An 18,424-nucleotide genomic window follows, 5' to 3' on the forward strand; every position below is an offset into this window, starting at 1 on the left:
CCTGATTTTCATTTATTAAGCTGTGGAAGTTTTCCTCTAAGAATTTCCTCGCTATTTTTGCTGTTGACTTCTTTGTTGTGTCTTGTTCTGGTAGTCCAATTATTCTAATATGTTCCTATTCATAGATTCAGACATGGATCTCAGGTTTTCTTCAGCCTCTCTGATGGTCTTATTTAACTGCTTTTCCCATTTGTTAAGGTCTGCTTGGTTGTCCTCTAGGTCACTGGTGCAATTCTCTGCCTCCTCAAAGGTGTTGACAAAGTCTATCAATTTGCCACTGGATTTTGTTATTTCATCCCTTAAGTCTTGTATTTCTCTTGGTGCATTCCCTTGATCTCCTCTATCATTTCATCCTTTTTCTGTATTGCTTTCCTCATATTCTATATGACTTCAAGCAGCATTTTGAAAATTTCTTTCTGTGGCAGGTAAATATCTGAGTCTTCTGTGCACATCATTAGGTTCATGACTTTTTCGGGCACTGTCTTGTTTCTCCTGCTTTTTTTTTTTTTTGAGGCTGTTATGGATGGTTGCTATTTATGGGTTGTTATACATGAGCCTGTGGCCATCTTTCAGAGTCAAAGAAACACTGAGTGCTTCTACAAACTACCTGCTGGTAGCTGTACTGAGGGGTCAGGCTACCACTGTATCTTCCTATAGTTTCACTCTTACCCTAGCTGACCAGGATTCTGTTATTTGGAATGTAAGTTGGATAGCCCTCTCATGTGTTGCTGGTTGGGTTTTTGTGGGCCCATGAGGGTGTCGTTTCACTGGCTGATCTCTAAGTAAGCCTCATGGTGCTTTGAGCACCTCCGGTGGTGTGTGGTGTTTCCCTCTGCAACTGGAGTGCTGAGGAGGGTGTGAGGGTGTTCCCTATTCTGTGTGGAGCACCGTAGCTGGCAGGGGGAATTATCCTAGTCAGAGAAATTGCCTTGGCGTTTGGGTGGATGTTCCCACAGTAGCGTGGAGCCCTACCAGTGATGGGAAGGAGTTCCCCCCAGTCACTTGTAGGGTGATGGAGTTTAGGCTGGCATTCCTCCAGCCATTTAAAGGGGGAAACCACCAACCTCTTGGTTTTGGGAGGAGAACTGGTGTGATTTCCCAAGCTGTGTGTAAAGCCAACAAATGCGGTGGAAGCTTCCCCACTTGGGCCTTCAGAGTTGCCTTAGGCAGAGAGGAGTTTCCTGGAAGCCAATAGTGGCTTGTGAAAGGAAAAAGAGTGAAGGGAAGAAAAATAGAGAGAGAAGAAAACAAGAAGGGAGCAAAAATGCCAAACTAACTAACACCCACTCACAAAAAAATGCAAGAAAAGTAAAATCAGTCAAAAAAAGGAAAACTCAATCTGTGGAGACTGTGGCAGCAAAGGGAGAAGAGATATAAGAAGAGAAAAGGAGAAAAAATGAAAGAAGTAAAGGAAAAATAAGAAAAATAAAAAGTGGAGAGACAAAAAGATAAAGAGATAGCTGAACCCCATGCCGTGTTGTGTGTAGCACTGTCACAGGGGGAAGGCTGCAGCTCTCCTCACTGGGTGGGCAGAATTGCCCTAGGCAGAGAGTAGGGGTCTGGAAACCATTATTGGTATGTGGAAGGAGACAGGGAGAGGAGAGAATCATAAAAGCAGAGAGAGAGAAGAGGGGAACAAAGAGAGAGAGAGAGAAGAAAGAAAAAGGAAATAAAGAGAAAGAAGGGGAAAAACACAACTGTGCTCACTAAGATTGGTTGTGATGGCAAACAGAGAAGAAAGAGAAAAGGAAATAATAAAGAATAAAGAGAGAGCTGATCCCCTGATTGCCTGATCCCTGAATGTGGGGCCGGAAGGGGTTAAACTCTACCCAAGATGGCAGGTTGGTGTGCCCTTTTAGTACAGGGACCCAGTGGTGCTGGGCAGAATTTCCCTAGTTGGTTAGATCACCTTAGAGGTCCGACTGAGGTTTCCTCAGCAGTGCGGGGCACTGTAGATGGCTGTCACAGCTGACTTGTGTGGTGTGCAGCACTCCCAGAGACGGCAAGCTAGTTTTCCCTGCTATTTGGGTTGATTTATCCTGGATGGAGGGTAGTGGCCTAGAAGCCCACAGTGGTGTATGATAGGAAAGAGAGGGAGAGAAGAGGAAAAAGAAGAAAAAAACAAACAAACCTGAGGCCGTTGAGACAGACTGTGGTGGAAAAGATAGAAGGGTGAGAAAATAAAGAAAGAAGAAATAGAGTGGTAAATAAGGAGATAACTGAGGCTTGATCACCAGTCCGTGGGGCTGGAGGAGTTCCAACTCTTCCTCAAGGTAGCGGGATGGTGTGCCCGCTTGATAAAGGGTTCCACAGATTCAGGGTGGGATTACTCTTGAAGGGAAGATAATACCAGTGGCCAGGCATCAGTTCCCACCATGGTATTGAGCGCTGGAGTTCACTGGTATACCTGCCGTGTGCTATATGTAGCACTACAGCAGGGGGTGGAGTCGGGGTGTTCCCTCAGCTCCGTGTAGGACCCTAGGCCAGGCCAATCTCCCCAGCTGTGTGTAGAATCACTGAGAGGGAACCTGGGCTTATTGTCCTATCTAGACTGCTGGTGCCCTACTAGATCAGAGCATTTAAAAAATTTTTTTATATTTTTTCCCTGGCCAGCTAGCATAGAATCAAATTAACTTGTCTCCCTGACTCTGGGCTCTAGCTCTGTGTTCTGTTAGAATTTTACACTTGCTTCAGTGGGTCTTTGTTATGCAGAAAGCCCACAGGCCCTGAAGCTAAATTCTGGCATTCCTTAGCATGGGCTCCTTCTTATGCTGACTTGTTAGGAGACGCCTTCTATGTGCTTACTTGGAGTTGAGCAATGAGCCTGGGATGTGCAGTTTTTAACAAGAATATATATTCTCACCCTTTTTTATATTATGCTTGTGAGGTACCCTGATTTGGGGCCTGTCACACTGACCCCCCAGAGGGGCAGAGAGCCAGCTTATCAGGGGGATTGTTTCCTTCTTGGCCAAATGGAACTGAATTCGCCCCCTGGACTCTGACTATCTGCCTATTTTCTCCCACACTGTGATCTGCCTCAGGTAAATTTCTGCTTTTTCTTCTACTCCAAATTATGGCTACCCACCACTCCCTCTCCCCAGGTTTTGAGCTGAAGGCAGCTAACAAAGTGGAGAGCTCTGGCCTGGCGTTCTCCTCGTGTCTGGCATTATGTCCCCTTTGGGCATCAGCTTGGGGAAATCACTACTCCCAGCAAAAGGGCAGGAGGAGATTTCCAGCTGGAGCCCATGAGCCCAGCTGCCGAACCTAGAGCAATTTAGAGCATTCTTGGTTCACTTTATGAGTGGAAATCACACACACAAAAGGGATTCAGGAGAGACCCTAGTACCCTAATCCTAATTTCAGGACTCCACCTCCCAGTTTCCTTCACCTTACCTCCCAATTTTCTGGTCTGGCAGCAGGAGCTCCAGGTAGGTCAGTCTTAACTAGATGTCATTTTCCCAGCAATCTCTCCATATTGCTTCTTGATTGGTGTCTCACTTGTAATATTCTTCACATCACCAGGTGCATGATTTATCTTTCACCATCTTTTCACTCTAGGTGTAGGATCCCATTCCTTTTGAAGGAGGCTCGTTAGATAATAGTCATTGTGTTTGATATATTAGATAGTTGACCTCTGAACTCATTATATTCATCTTTGAAAAACCTCTTTCTGCTTCTGCTAAACATGCGGCAATTGTTCTGACAATATTTTTAGCTTTGAACACTTTCAAGAATTGCATAATTCACTCATAATATCTTGTGAGAATTTAGAGCATAACACACAGCTGAAATGAATGACAATGTGTCACCATCTGGTTGTTTGGCACTTTGTCTTTTCATTCATGTTTGTTTACTGAATCAACAGATGCAAGGGAGGGAAAATGTAGTTTTTCATCAAAAGTATTAAAAGTTTTATGAAATGAATAAATAAAGATTATAAACATAGTCTGTCTAATTTTTATGCTTATGGATGACATAAACATTACTATAGCCACTTAGAATATACTGTTGCACAGATGAATGATTTAAAAATAGTGTTAGTAATGTAAATTAGTACGTTCCACATTGGCGGCTGCCCACCTGATAACAAGTGCTGTTTTAACAACTGGTTCTCCAAACTCAACAAAAACGAGGTATATGTTCTGCCAGACCTGTGCGAACTGGCTGAGTCCCACCACTGCTTACAACCCTTCTTTTAAAGCAAGATTTCAGCATTCTCTCTTATTTCTGTGATACTCTCCATGGCATAGAGTCATTGCTGATTCATAGTGATCCCATGTGGGTTTCCAAGACTGTAACTGTTTGCCAGAGTAGAAAGCTTTGTGTTTCTCCCCCAGTGCTGTTGGTGGTTTCAAACTGCTGACCATGCAGATTGCAGACCAATGTGTAACCACTACACCACCGGGGCTCCTACTCTAATACATTGGATCACATTTTATTGTTTTCACCATTACCATTGTCACTTAAGGCGCTCTCCCTATCATTCATTCTTTTTTTTTTGTCATGTATGTCTTGTTATTATTCTTGTTTCTTTCATTTAAGTCAGACTATATATCTGATTGCTCCAAGCACTCAATGGCATCATTTTACATATGAAATAAAATTCAACCCCAGTGCCATCATCTTAGCCTGACCTTCATGATATTATGTAGTGGTTGCCAAGTTTGTCTCCCTATTTGTTTATTTGTGTATAACCCATCCTTAAATATCAGGAAAAAGTATTCTTAAAATCTTTATTTGTTCACTTCACCTTTTCAGTTCAACGATTTTAGTGGTTTACTCTAGAACCTAGCATAAGATTTAGCATATTAATCATGACTTACATAACATTACTGTGTCTTTCAACACTACAGGGTCACTTCCAAATTTTTCTGTCTGTCTCTTGAAGGAGAGGAAGCAGGCCCAATGGCATTCTTTGCTTTGCTTGAAGATGACAGGCCCATCCTCTTATCAGAGACATTGTTCTCTCTTGTACAAGAACGTTACTCCCTCTGTTTGCATGAATGTAATTTTCTTCATCTTTTATCTTTGCTTGTCATTACTTCCAAGTAGTCTTCCTCTGACCACCTGTACCTTGTCATTTATGTAAGAAATGAAATCAATTTTGTTTGTTAATTTGAGACTCATACCTATCTCCTTCCTTAAAATGTATCTTCAGTGGGTCTGACTGGAATATGAGTTATGTGGTAGAAAGGACCATTGTCTTTATTAAAAACAAAACAAAAAACACTGATGTAACAATCAGAGCAAGGAACAGCATAGTTTTTCTGTAAACACTTTATGGAGAGTAAATATTTTAAGGTTTGAACACCATATACTCCACATTGCAAATAATTGATTCTGCTCTTGCAGCCGAAACAAGCAAAGCTATGTTCTAATTAAGCTTTATTTTCAAATTCAGTTCATATTCTTAGTTTGGTCTTACTCTGCAAATTTCTGACTTAGAGCAAAGCTAGGCACAAGAAAATTTCATGCTAAAGAAGTATTTATTGAACTCAGACATGAATTATTTTCATTTATATTGTATTTTCTGTGGCCAGAAATGAGCCTGGCAATGCTAGGTTTTTAATTAACAATGGTGAGTGAATGAGGGGTATATAGTTAATTTCTCTGAGACTAAATCTTCTTCCACAACCATCTAATTAAGAGTAGGTTATTTACAAAATGTAAATATGAACTGTGCTGTGTAGATTAAGATGTAGGTTCTTTAATATTACCGCCAATCCTGAATAATAGATTTGTACATGCCAAACGCAAAGGGGCAGTTCTAGTCTATTCAATCGGTCACTATGAGTCAGAATTGACTTAATGGTAGTGGGTTAGGTTTTGCAATATATCTGTGTGCCTGCTTGTGGTACCATGGATAAAAGATTGAAGAGGCTAACCCTTGATAGGGGTCTCATAGTGGCAAGAAACAAGCATGTAACACACAGAGATATTGCATTTTCAGACAGTGTGCAGTACTACAAAAGGAATGAACTAAATTAAGCAGATATTGTTTGACTGATAAAAACAGCAAAGGTGTTATTTTATTATGAATAGTTGGAGACATTTCTTCAAGTTATTGATACTTATCCACATTCACGCAGAATGAACTCATTAAATGCAATGCCAGCTAGTTTGAGATATACCATATAAGACAAGAAAATAAAGTTCTAGTAAGTATTATCACATAATAAAATTGTATTTTAGAATAATCCACACTAGAATGGCATATAGAAGAGTTGGTAACTGTATGCAAAGATAATGATTTTTAAAGTATAGTTGTATTATGGAGGTAGAAAAAATTAGATAAGGTGTTGTATGTTTAAATTTATATAGAACATATAATTGTCAGAATTGGTGGAAGTGACACGAAGGAAAAGAAAAAAGATAAAATATATTTCATTAAAATTAAAAACATTATATGCAGCAAATCGTATCATCAAAAAAATAAAAAGATAATACAGAAAATAAGAGAAATATTTTGAAAATCATGTTCCAGTACTTTATAAAGAACTTGTATCCAGAACATAAAGAAGAAATTTAATACCAGGCTTAATGCCAGGAAATGGAGTTTCAGAGGTTGTTTCCTTAATCACTTCATTAATATGTCAAATTAAAATATCAAACAGTATCATGTATACAAGGCACAGGTCCACATGGAAATATTCCAAATGTCTCTAAAACAAAAGACATTTTCACTGCCAATGAGGAAATTCTGAGTCAGTGTCTCTATGGGACAGGGTAAAAAGACCCACCCCTGTGCTTTCAAAGACTGTAGCTCTCTTTTTGTTCCCCTCAATCATTTTACTGGGGGCTCATACAACTCTTATCGCAATCCATACATGCATCCATTGTGTCAGCACATTTGTACATTCATTGCCATCATCATTCTCAAAATATTTCCTCTCCACCTATGTCCTTGGTATCAGCTCATTTCCCCCCTCTATACCCCCTTCCCCATGAATCCTTGATAATTTATCAATTATTATTATTTTGTCATATCTTGCCCTGTCCAATGTCTCCCTTCACCCAGTTTTCTGTTGTCCATCCCCCAGGGAGTTATATGTAGATCCTTGTAATCGGTTCCACTTTCTACCCCACCGTCCCCACACCCTCCCGGTATCACCACTCTCACCACTGGTTCTGAAGGGATCATCCACACTGGGTTCCTGTGTTTCCAGTTCCTATCTGTACCAGTGTACATCCTCTGGTCTAGCCAGATTTGTAAGGTAGAATTGGGATCATGATAGTGGGGTGGGTGGGGGGAAGCATTTAAGAACTAGAGGAAAGTTATATGTTTCATTGTTGCTACACTGCACACTGACTGGCTCACCTCCTCCACGTAACCCTTCTGTAAGGGGGTGTCCCATTACCTACAGATGGGCTTTGGGTCCCCACTCTGTGCTCCCCCTCATTTACAATGCTGTGATTTTTGTTCTTTGATGCCTGAAACCTGATCCCTTCAACACCTTGTGGTCACACAAGCTGGTGTGCTTCTTCCATGTGGGTTTTGTTGCTTCTCAGCTAGATGGCCACTTGCTTACCTTCTAGCCTTTAAGACCCGAGACACTATATCTTTTGATAGCCTCTTTATGGGAGTATAAATCATTATCTTTCCTCTGCCTCCAAATGGCAATCAGCAGTAAATAAAAAAATTATACTATAGATTAATTATGTATAACCCTCCTACTGTCTTTCGAGATCTTAGAAAAACCAAAGTAGTTTTTCATTCTTGCATGCAATTGGTGATACCTGGTGACAGATTCTGTTTATTTCCAAACTTACAAGTACTATGGTAGTATCATTAGAGGCATTCATTTAAAGGGGGAAGAAAGCTTTGTAATACAAAAATGCAATTGCTGTAGCTCAAAGGTGTAAATAGAAAATTTACAAAATAAAATTGTATTTAATAAGAAAACATGATTAATCACGCTACAGCAAAGGGTGGTGAAGAAATTAGATGGTACCCAGCTATCAGATAAAAGAGAATCTAGGGTCTTAAAGGCTTGTTTCCAAACAAGCAGCCATCTGAATGAAATGTCAACTGAGTCCACATGGAAGAAGTATATCAATAACAGTGACCAAAGGATTGAAAACCACATAATATGAAGCCAAAGGAGGGAATAGTATCAGAGCCTCAATTGTGAAAGTCTGATTTGCTCAAGGCTATGGATGACAGTGGAAGCCAAAGACTCATTTATAAGATCTACACAGGAAATAAGCCTCTGATGATTTCCCTCTGTCCATAACAGAGGGATGGGAAGAAAGTGGTGACCAAGCAGAGTGCATTCAAAAGATGACTACCGGAGGTCAGAATGATGATCCTGACGTGAACAGTGAAAACCTTGTTGGTTGATGCCCCTCTGATGCATGCTGGGCCTGATCTGTTTTACAACATTGGTGTGTGTGTGTGTGTGTGTGATATTGGGGTTTCTCTCAGATGTATTTTGTCATTGGGGGTAACCCTCTTGAATTTTGGTTCCATGTTTTTCAGTACATGAGATCCAGGATTGATGAACCTATAGCGACAGCACGTAAAATCAGGGTTCCGGGAGGTGCATTGTGGGAGGGGACAGGTAAAGGGGAGCTGATGTCAAGGGGTTCAAGAAAAAAGAGAATGCTGAGACTGATTGTGGTAGCAATTCTACAATATTGCTTGATGCGATTGAACTTTGGAAGGACATGATATCTGTATTAGCTCCCAATAAAATAGTTTTGAGGAAAGATATATACAAAAATATTGAACATCACTAAAAACATCAAGAAGGTTCCATTTCTCACTTTGGAGTCACAAAAACTAAAGTCTGGCAAAACCAAGCACCACTTATAGAGAGGATAAACAACTATAGCAAGTTTGAAGAGACACTTGCTGATATCAAGTAAAAATGAAAAATTATTAATCTTTAGATCTATAGACACGAAAGGTCAAGTGCTGAAAGTTGATGGTTTGGACCCACCTAGAAGTACCTCAGAAAACAGACCTGGTGATCTGTTTCTGAAAGCACCACAGAGCAGATTTACTCTGCACACACGTGGTTACCATGGTTCATAGTCCATTCAAGGACAACAGCTGTGTTAATAACTACTGCCTATTATTTTTACCTCATAGTAAATACACAATTATAGATCATTACATAGATACCACTTTGTTTTAAACATAGAGAAAGTCTCTCTGACTTTGGGATGCACACCCTCATAATACTCTGAAGAATGAGGGTGGTGTTATCTCAGGCTCACTAGGAACTCATCCTTGGCAGACTACTGGAAAACTAGTTGTTCCTCAGAAACTTGTAGAGACCAACACCAGAAACTAGCGAGAGTAGGGGGTCCACTACAACTATTTGTTTGTAATAGTGAAAAAATGATGTACCCCCAAATCACACAGAGATGGGTTGGATCAATTGCACAACTTATTTATACTGTGGAATATACTGTGACAGAGAAGTATATGAACCACTAGATTTTCTGGTTTGGGAGAATTGTTAATTTAGGGAGATGGAATAATTTGCAGCACCAACGAGCTTAATTTCAGAATAGTTTATAAAATTAGGAAAAAATTAGTGAAGAGGAAGTTTCATCTGGATAAGCTGTTTTTGCTTATTATTTGTAATTTAGACATAAACATATGTCTGACTGAATTATAAGATTTGTTCAAGCTTGGCAGTAGGTAAACTTTCTATATTTTCCTGTTTTTAACAAACAACACCCAAAGTAGAGAGAAATTAGTTGAAAAAGAAGAATATTGAAAAGACAAGAGAGCCAATGAGTGTCTTACTTTTTCTTCTTAGCTCTATTCTGCTATGAGCATGTGGGGTGAGCCCATATGAATGTGAGGGGACATATGCACAGGCATAAATCTATTTGCCCCCCTTTCACTACCATCAGGTTTCTGCCTACTCATGGCAACCTTATAGGGCAGATTTGAACTTCGCCTGTGAATTTCTAGCACTGTACCTCTTTACAGGAGTAGAAAGCCCCATCTTTTCTCCTGTAGAGTGGCTGGTGGCTTTGAACTGCTGACTTTACAATTAGCATCCCAACTCAAAACCACAGGCTCCTATATATTTGTCTATCTAGGCAATATATTTAACACATTGACAAAAGCATAAAAGAAAAATTAAAAACCATAAAATGAAGCATTATGTTTGTAGAAATAAATGATCACAGAATAGGTTCATGAGTTGTGAAAGCACTCAGAAAATGTGAAAGCACTCCGACTGTGGAGAGAATACTCATTATTCACCCCAAGATTGTTATAGGCAGATTGCCGCAAAGAAATCTAGAGGCTTCTAAGAGAAATGATAGTTTCCTTTGGTTATTCTGATGCTCTAAGATGGTCTGCCAGATCTTATTAAATTTCTCATTGCTCTGACTGTGAGCCTTATGAAAAAATTAACATATATTTTCAGCAGCCAGCTGCCATTCCACTCCAATCCTTAACAAATGACCTTTTCCTTTTTAGAGTAAATGAAAATACGGTTTTCCCAAAGGAGTTGAAGGAGGATAATTAACTTCTGGGCTATAATGACCTGACATCAATAAGGCAGGGAAGTTGGATGAAGTCGCCACAGGCAATGCACACTTCCTCTGTGCTGTGAATTGTTACCTAGAAGAGTTACCAAGCCATTTTTTTCACCCTTTTAATTGGTAACTATTGACTTTGAAAGTTTACTTAGGTAGTGATATGTTCACTTTTTTAAACTATTAAATGTATTCCTTGACTTGAAGACTTGGGGAAAAAACAAAAACAAAACACAGTATCCTGAGAAGATAAAAGGATCATTATCTCTTTGTCACATATGGCAAATCGCAAGTTTGACTGGTTCCTATCTGATTTTGTACCTGGCTCTTCCTTCCTCTGTATCCAGTATACTTTGATCCCCATTCAGAAAATCATAACTGATTTTACACACCCCCAAAATAAACTCACCATCATCCAATCAATTTTCACTCATAATGACCCTGCAGGATGGAGCAGAACTTCCCCAGAAGGCTTGGAAAGCTGTAAATCGTTGATCCCCATAGCTTTCTCCTGAAAAGTGGCTGCTGGATTCAAACTATCAACCTTTTGGCTAGCAGCTGAGCACTTTGACAACCCCTTTGCCAGGACTCGCAGATTCTCCATTGTTTACTAGTAGAATATTACCAGTGCATGGTGATCATTGAGTGTCTGTGAATGGTACAAATGACTGAGTACCGCACAACGAACTGAAAGGTTGGAGGTTCCATCTCACTCGAGATGTCTCTGAATAAGACCCGGACATCTGCTTCTGCAAGGCCACTCATGAAAACCCAACAGAAAGCAGTTCTACTGAATCACATGGGATTACCAGGAGTCAGACTGGGCTCTATAGCAACTGGGTTTGCCTTCTGGTAATAATTGACCTAGTGATAAATATAAGCCTCTGGTGTATGTTGCCTCATTGCACAATCCATATTCCAAAAGGTACCTGATTGCTGACAGGGTGTATATGGCACAAACATGCAGCATGACTCTCTGACCCCAGCAGAAGGGGTGTGGCATGGTTCCCTAGGTATTTGAAGCATTGTAGCTAAAAGCCACTCAGTCCTTAAAGTGGGATAGTTATTGTTTCTCTTAGGTGTCTAAGACTTGGTTCCCACTCACTGCAACCTTGTGTACAACACAACAGAATTCTGCACCATCCTCACAACTGTTGTGGGTGAGCCCATTGCTGCATCCACTGTGTCAATCCATGTCATTGTGGGTCTTCCTCTTTTTCCTTGAACTCTCATTTACCATGCATGATCCTTCTCCAGGGACGGCTGTGTCCTAACCACAAGCCCAAAGTATGTGAGATAAAATTCTAATCCTAAGGAAAAATACAAGAAAAGTGTATATTGGAATGCTGGGAAACACACTCTGTGTGAGTGAGATTTGATGAGTCTCTAGATTCAAAAGCACTTTCTTTATTATTTCCTTAACAAATTATTTTTATCTAATTTTAAGGACTAAGTAGATGATTTGCTAATTATTTGGAAATCCAGAATTCTGAAAGCAGCTATGCCCATTTATTGGTCTCTATCGCCTCCATATCACCCTTTTTGCTGAGAATACCTCAGTTAAGCTTCCTCCTTATACTAAAGACGTTGGATTTGAAAAGCCAAAGACCAGTCTCATGGCAATATGCCCTTTAAAATGAAGCAAACTGACCATGCCGGCCCAGGGGATTGTGGAATTGTTAGGTTTCTGGAGGAGATACCTCGGTTCTTGCTTCACAATGCTGAAAGAATTCACACAGCAGAAGCAATTTTGTAATCCAAGAGACCTTTATGAGGGGACGGGAAGTTTCAGGTATTGCAGTCTCAAAAAGTACAGGCTGTTTCTGGAAAGTGTGCAAAGCTGCATGGAACGCGCCTTAGTTCATGAGTGAATGCGGAAAGCCACGTAGAAAGAATACCGGAAAAGGTACAAAAAACTATACCACATGTGTGGAACCAGGAAAGCCCCAGAGGCCAAGAAGGCTTGTGGTCCTGCGAGCCTTGCCTTTGTTCCCTCCCTGCCTCACTGGCTGGGGAAGCATGGTTGAGGATATTGGCTGACCCTATTGGCTGGGTTTAGGCACACCTGTGTGATGTCATGTCCCTAGGTTGTGGCCAGGTTTACTTTCACCTGCACCTTGGTGGTCCTAGTGTGCGCAAGCTCAGTTTGGATTTTTCCATAGGTATCTAAGGGGCGTCTGATCTCCCTGCAGCCCTTTTATTGTGGTTCTAGGCAGGCATTTGTGGACACAATCCCCCTCTTTCCCCCTATTCTGTCTAACTAACATTATAATTTTCTTATATCAAATTAAAGGTCTTTTCATTGCTCTGTGATCTTGGACTCCACATTTTGGACATAAATTCTTCTTAAAAGGAGCCTCCACAGTTTTCTGAATAATTATTCAGTATCTGCCCCCCTTCCGCTGCTCATTCCTCAAATGTCACTTCGTCATTAAAACACCGGGCTTTAGTTTGATTCTTTTCTTTCCTTTCTGACTATAAGGGCATTTGCTCTGTTGAAACATCTACTGTGTTCAGTGGGGGCCACTCTTATCTCAGCAGTGTGACTAATCTGTTGCAATGATGTGATCTCATGAAAGGAAATCTCAAAAATGAGGTTTATGGATGAATAATCTGGAGGAGAAAACAATGGGACCGACAGTTCCAGGGAGACATAGGAGAAGGGGAAGTGGGGGAAAGGAAGTGGTGTTAACAAACTCAGGGACAAGGGAACAACAAGTGATCCAAATTCGTGGTGAGGTCGGTGTGAGAGGCCTGGTCAGGCATGATCAAGGGTAATGTAACCAAGAGGAATTGCTGAAACCCTGGTAGGGACTGAGCATGATAGTGGGATAGAAGGAAAGAAGGGAAATAGAGGAAAGAGCTGGGAGACAAAGGGCATTTATAGAGGTCTAGATAAAGACATGTATATATGCAAATATATTTATATATGAGGATGGAGAACTAGATCTAGGTGCATATATTTATTGATTTAGTATTAAGGTAGCAGAAGGACATTGGGCCTCCACTCAAGTACTCCCTCAATGCAAGAATACTTTCTTCTGTTAAACTGGCATTCTATGATGCTCACCTTCCCAAAACAACTGCTGAAGACAAAGTGGGTGAATAAGCAAATGTGGTGAAGAAAGCTGATGGTGTCCGGCTATCAAAAGATATAGCATCTGGGGTCTTAAAGGCAAACAAACGGCCATCTAGCTCAGAAGCAACAAAGCCCACATGGAAGAAGCACACCAGCCTGTGTGATCATGAGGTGTTGAAGGGATCAGGTATAAAGCATTATCAGAACAAAAAAATCTTACCATACTGAATGAGGGGGTCGGGGAGAAGAGTGAAGAGTTGAGACCCAAAGCCCATTTGTAGGCCACTGGAGATCCCCTTGCAGAGGGGTCTTGGGGAGGAGACGAGCCAGTCATGGTGCGATATAGCAATGATGAAAAATACAACTTCCCTCTAGTTCCTAAATGCTCCCCTCCGCCCCCTCACTATTATGATCCAAATTCTACCTTGCAAGACTGGCTAGACCAGAGGACGTACACTGGTACAGATAGGAACTGGAAACACAGGGAATCCAGGGTGAATGATCCCTTCACAACCAATGGTGTGAGTGGCAATACTGGGAATGTAGAGGGAGAGTGGGTTGGAAAGGGGGAACCAATAACAAAGATCTACATGTGATCTCCTCCCTGGGGGATGGACAACAGAAAAGTGGGTGAAGGGAGATTTCGGACAGGGCAAGATATGACAAAAAAAATAATTTATAAATTATCAAGGGCTCATGAGGGACTGGGGAGCAGGGAGGGAAGGGAAAAAATGAGGACCTGATGCCAGGGGCTTAAGTGGAGAGCAAATGTTTTGAGAATGATGAGGGCAATGAATGTACAAATGTGCTTTACACTATTGAGATATGTATGGATTGTGATAGAGTTGTATGAGCCCCTAATAAAATGATTAAAAAATGAGGTTTATGAAATATGAAAAGCAAGAAAATAATTTTTCTTTGTAGCCAATTGGAATCTAAAGGTTCTTAAATTGGAAGAAAGGAGTGACAAAAATTCCTTGATCAGTACCAAGAAAATGCTAAAAGAAAGAAACTAATTTGTTTCCCTAAAAGATAGAAGATCTGCTTAAGGTGAACAAATTGAAAACCATTTTAAATAACAATGTAAGGCTAAGCCTTCAGATGACTCTTCTACTCCTACTGTTCCTATTTCTCTGGTTCCTGTTGTCACACCTCCTTCCTCTCTCTGTCTCTTCTCCCATTGTCAATCCTCCCTTGGCTCCTCTGACAGGTGCCCCACTTTATTCCTCTTTTATCATTTTCACGTCCGTATCTGCCTTCTAGATTGAGCATACTTCAACTAAGCTTCCTCATTGTAGTAGGGACTTTGGAATTAAAAAGGCCAAAGACAAGCCTCATGTCAAGATGCTTTTTAAAATGAAGCAAGGTGACCAAGATGAGCATCTTCCCCAAGTAATTAATACACCACACTGTGGACGAAGGCAGAACTGAGAGCTCTAGTTAAGTATTTACCCCAAGCCCAGGAAGTATCCAGGTAAATTTGCTTATGAATTCAGGAGCCTTACTTTGTCAGCTGTGAGCCTCATATGTTTAATCCATCTTTCCCCATTGTAATAAAATTTTAAAATTAGGGAATAAAGTATCAATAGTGATTTCTAACTCATCTCAACCCATTCATGTTCTTAAAGGAATATAGACAATATTTATCTATTTTTATTGTTATAGGAGCCCTGGTAGTATAGCGGATAACGAGTTGGACTAACCCCAAAGTCAGCAGTTCAAGATCACCAGAAACTCAATGGCTTTCTACTCCCATGAAGAGATACAGTCTCACAAACTCACCCAGGAAATTCTACCCTGTCCTATAGGGCCACTGTGAGTCAGGATTGACTAAATCACAATGCATTTGGTTTGGGTTTTTTATTATGTTTAAGTACTACTGTTAATCTATTAGGTAGAAAACATCTTGCCCAAATGGAATTGATATCTACCACTTACTGAATAGAGAAAAATAGCAATACCCAATGATTTTCATTCTGTAATAAGAGACATTATAATGGTGATCAAACATAAGAATAATAAGCACAGGACTAAGCAGTGTTTCCTTCCGTTGTACATAGGGTAGCATTGAATGAGAATCAGCTGGAGAGCACTACCCACATGGGTAGTAAAGATGTTAGGTTCTCAGGTGGGAACTACCTTGGGTTCTTGGCTTTGCACAAGAAAGAATTCACACCGAAGCCTGGTTTGTGGTCCAACTGAGTTTTTAAAAGGACAGAAGAAGTTTCAGGTTTTACAGTCACTGAATAAAGGCAACCTCGTGGGACTGCACACCCACACATGGCGGCCTGAGGTCAGAGAGAGACTACTGCATGACTGAGCAGAAAGTGGGGAAGCCGTCAAAGGGCGGGGGAGGGGGATTAGAGCAGTGGTCTCCAGGTTCCGGCCTTTAAGGCCTTGGGCTGGGAGGCTTGGTCGATGGTACTGGTTGACCCATTGGCTGAAATAAGCCCACCTGGCCTAGTTTGGGTCAACCCAGGTGTGCCTCCCATCTGGCTTGGGCCTGAACTGGCGCAGGCCAATTTTATGTATGTCTCCGTGCTATCACAGTAATCTTAACATTGTGAAAATGTCAATACTACCCAAAGTAATCTATAAATATAATGCAATTGCGATCCAGACCCCAGTGTCATTTTTAAAAGAAATGGAAAATCTAATCACCAACTTTCTAAGGAAAGGGATGAGAATAAGCATAGGCCAAATGCTATTTAAAAAGAACAAAGTAAGAGGAAGTGAGATTTGGGGATGTAGTTTTCATGATGTGAAGTCCAGAATATATAAATACATAGACAGTAATTAGATTACTAGTTATTTGGGGTTATGACAGGGGAGATTGGGGGAGAAAACAGAAAATGATAATAAAGGGTAAAATTACTAAGAAATATATCTAAAATTCTTTGTGGTGACAATAGTACATCTCTTTTTAATATATCTAAACCAATGAATTATATGGTATACAAATTACATGTCAATAAAAATGGTTATTATTTTTTAAATGAGCAGAGGACATGAACAGACAATATACCAGAGTGCACACCCAGGTAGCAAATGAAATGCTCACAATCACTAGCCATCCTAGAGACGCAAATCAAAATAGCAATGAAATGCCACCTCACGTCAGCATTGACAGCCAAGTTCAAAACACCAGAAAATAAGCAATGCTTGAAATGCCAGAAGGTGGTTGTTAAGAGCCATTGTGTCGGCTCCAACCCGTAATGGCCCTCTACCCAACAGAAGAAAACACCGCCCAAACTTGTTACCCTCACAGCTGCTCAATGCTTGAGCATACTGGTGCAGCCACTGTATCTGTCCATCTCTTGAGGGCCTTCCTCCGTTTTGCTGCCCCTCTACTTTACCAAGTATGATATCCTTCTCTAGGGACTGGGCTCTCCTGATAACATGTTCTCACTGTATACAACAAAGTCTTACCATCCTTGCCTTAAAGGCACATTCTGACTGTACTTCTTCCAAGTTACACTTGTTTGTCCTCTGGGGGGGTCCATATTATTTGCCAGCACTACAACTCAAATCATTGATTCTTCTTCTAGCTTCGTTATTCAGTGTCTAACTTTTATATGAATATGAGATGATTGAAAAATACCAGGGTTGGGTCAGGCACACCTTAGTCCTCAAAGTAATCTCCCTGCTTTTCAGCATGCTAAATATGTTTTTTTCCCTCCCATATTTGGTTACTATCACATCTGGTTACTGTTTCTTTTGCTATAAAAAGATTTTCATAATTTTTTTTTCTTTTATACCAATATTTGCATGTTTGTAATTGCTTAAAGAAAAGCTTGCAGATTTTCCCACTGCAATGTGTCTTTTGATCTCTTGACTGCTATGTGCATGAGCATTGATTGTGGATCCAAGTAAGACAAAAATCCTTGACAACTTTTATATTTATCATGATGTTACCTATTGGTCCAATTGTGAAGATTTTGGTTTTCTTTACATAGATCCACATTGAAGGCTGAAACCTTTGCTCTTTATCAGCAAACATCTCAAGTCCTCTTCACCTTCAGCAAATAATGTTGTGTGAACTGCACATCATGGATTGTTAATAAGCCTTCCTTTAATCCTGATCCCTCCTTCTTCTTCATATAACCCAACTTCTCTGATTATTTGCCCAGCAACACGTTGCATAAGTATGGTAAGTAGAGATCATCTTGATGCACACTTTTCCTGATTTTATACCATGCAGTAATCCCATGTTGTTTTTGTACAACTGCCTCTTGATCCATGTGTATGTTCCAAAGGAGCATGGCGAAGTCCTTTGGGACTACCTTTCTTCTTAAGGCCATCTGTCCATGCCCCTCACTGTGGATTGACACCATGTTGAGAAATCAGCTCCTACTCTGTCACGTTTCAAGGGTTAAAGGGTCAACTAATGTTAACTTGGGTGATGGCGAAGATAATATTCTACCAGAGTGACTAGAGAAAAAGGAAGTGTTGGCAAAGGCAACTGCTAAAAGTTGTAGTAAGCTGTTAAAATTGTTGAATACAAAAGTGATATTCTGAGATAGAAACACCTTTCTAGTTCACAATATGAAGCTTTTCAAAACAGACAGTAAGAACAAAATATGTTCTTTTTTTTTTCTCTTTTTTAAAATTCTAGTCAGTGAATGAAAGTGAGTGAGTGAGTGAATGAATGAGTCAGTAAGTGAGAGTGAGTGAGTGAGAGTGAGTGAGTGAGAGTGAGTCAGTGATTGAGAGTGAGTGAATTCGAGAGTGAGAGAGTGAGTCAGTGAGTGAGTGAGTGAGTGAGAGTATGAGAGAGTGAGTGAGAGTGTGAGAGAGTGAATGAGTGAGAGTATGAGAGAGTGAGTGAGTGAGTGAGAG

Source organism: Echinops telfairi, unplaced genomic scaffold (assembly GCF_000313985.2).
Source record: "Echinops telfairi isolate 266 unplaced genomic scaffold, ASM31398v2 ScPeMD7_3509;HRSCAF=4178, whole genome shotgun sequence".
NCBI classification, from domain to species: domain Eukaryota; kingdom Metazoa; phylum Chordata; class Mammalia; order Afrosoricida; family Tenrecidae; genus Echinops; species Echinops telfairi.